This window comes from Vicia villosa, linkage group LG2, assembly GCF_029867415.1.
Source record: "Vicia villosa cultivar HV-30 ecotype Madison, WI linkage group LG2, Vvil1.0, whole genome shotgun sequence".
Taxonomy (NCBI): Eukaryota; Viridiplantae; Streptophyta; class Magnoliopsida; order Fabales; family Fabaceae; genus Vicia; species Vicia villosa.
In genome coordinates, this window is record NC_081181.1 from 163,258,699 (window position 1) to 163,261,307 (window position 2,609).

Genomic DNA, 2,609 nt, shown 5'->3' on the forward strand with positions numbered 1-2,609 from the left:
TTTAAATGTCAATATTAAAAAGAAAAAATTGAAGAAAAAAAGAACATGTAGAAGTGGGAGGTGCAAGTTATGAGATACCTGACAAAAACTCAATATCTATGGTTGGTGGGTTTTAGGCCCATTTACAAAAACATGACATATACACGATCCATTAAGGTTTGAGGCCTAATTCAAACTGAATTAGATGCTAATTTGACTTCTGGAAAAATTCAAGCTCGTATATCTTCAATTTTATCTCTATTCCTGAAAAAAATGTCAATTTTAAATTAAGACAAGACAAAAATAAATATAATTTTCAACAAATTTAGATTTCTAAATTGCTGAAATAAATATAATTTTTAAAACTTAAAAATTCAATATTTTAGAATTGATATTCATTTTTAAAAAATTTAAATATGAATTCGCAAGTAGAATTGTCGGGCTGAATATCAAAACTTTTTTTGTTTTGAAATTGTGGAAAAATATATATTAAAAATATGGGTGTATCCACTAAATATTGCTCCCACTGAATATAGAACTGTCATACCCTAATTTTTGCCCCCCCTGAGATGACATATCTTCAGGATTTTTCATCAAGTCGAGGCAAGTATCCAGAACAGCATAACATTCAATCAAGGGTGTTCAAAGACAAGAAAACTCAGGCAAAGGATCAATCAATAGAGGGATTAGTCTCTAATACAATCATAAGACTCAAAAGCCTCATTATTACACCTATTATTGATTAAGACACCCAGTCATCTAAGTACAGGATTACTCAGATCAACAGACTAGGGTTTGGAGCCTATCAAGGACTAAAATCAGGGATCACCTTTGGGAAACCCTAAAAAGCCCTAAGGGACCATTCAAAGACATCAATCATCTTCAAACAACTCATATAACAAGATCCACTGGACATTACACCTCAGTTCAAAGTCTACAGTCATCATTGTCCTCTGGTCGACAATTAGGGTTTTTGACCTAATTCACCAAGATAGTTGACTTTTAATCAGGGCATGGATCCAAAACTCAAGACATGATTCAATAATCTCTACTACCTCAATATAATCCATTTACACCATTCATTTGAGGAAAAGATCTTATTTCTACACAAAAGCCCAAAAAATTCACTTTGTCAGGAAAAGTCAACTGTGTGGGATCATCATTGACTTTTAAGGTTTTTGGTCAAAAAATGACTTTCAAAGATCAATATCATCAATATATGGATGTTAAAGTCATTTGACCAAAGAAATTCAAAGAAATTCATCAAGGAGCAAAAAGTCGGGAATTAGGGTTTTTGAAGGCATGGTGAGAACTCAAAATTTCACCTACACAACTCAAAAAACTTCCAACATGAAAGTTGTAGATCTTGCAAAATAAAACAACATCTTACAAAGGAACTTTTTTCAAAAGATCAACCATTTATGAAGTTTTGGAAATTTTGAAGTTTAGGTCATAAACACTTAGAAATTTTTCTAAGTGTTTTAACCTAGTTTTCATCCAACTTTGGGCTCATTTTTCACAAATTTCCCAAATGATTCTGAAGAAGACATAAACTAATGATTTGAAGTAGATGTTTAGGGCTTTCCAAATTGTGTTCAACCTTCTCCAAATTCAATTTGAGCTAGGAGTTATGCTTGTTCAAAGTTGGCCTCATGAAGTAAAATTATAGGTCATGTGCAAATTGGAACTTTGCAATTTTGTGCATTTTGCTTCACTAATGGATGCTACACGACCCATAACACATCTGAAAACATGCCATGCATTCATTTTCACCATGCCATGATAATTGAAGAAGATTCCTAAAACAAGAACATGTGATTATGTAATGATTACTTTTGTGAATTTATGGCAAATTGATGAATCACCCAAGGAATCTTCTCATCAACCAATTGGAGCTCACTTTGCATCTGAATTGTCCCCTAAGATCAGATAGAATCAATGGATAGGGGAGGTGGCTCGAAAATGCAATGATCACACTTGGATATTCTTTGAAATTTCTTCATGGCTAAGAAACCAAACTTGCTTCACTAAGCAAGCTCACTCTCTCACTCAGTACTGAGACATTTGCCTATAAATAGGAGAGCATAATTCAGTAGAAAAACACACCAAAGCAACCATATTCCTTGCTTTCTCTTTCTCTTCTCATGTTCATTGTTTTTCAAAGTTCTTTGGCAAGAAGAATCGATTTCTTCAAACCAGAGCTCATCTTTGGGAAGTGAACATTCTAACATCTTAAGGGAGGTCATTTGAGGTGATCCAAGCACCTGGATCACTTCTGTAAGTGGAGGAACGCCATTGTTGCTCTCACTTTGGAGCATTTGCAGTTGGAGGTCCATGGAGTAATTCAGGAGGTTCTGAGCCAAGCCAATCATCCAGGCACACTCCTCAGGTCATAGTGAAGCTAACCAGATGGCTGCAGCTCATCTGTAACTCCCAAATTCAACAACCTCCATGTTCACTTGAAGCTGAAATCGAGGGAGGTCCATAGAGCAATTCAGGAGGATTCAAGCTCCAATAAGCATTCAGTTAGCATCATTGAGTCTCAGGGAAGCTATTGAGATCATTCATTCAAGCCCAGTTGCTCTCAATCATCCTCACGACCTCCATTTTCAGAGGTAAGTTTCTGAACT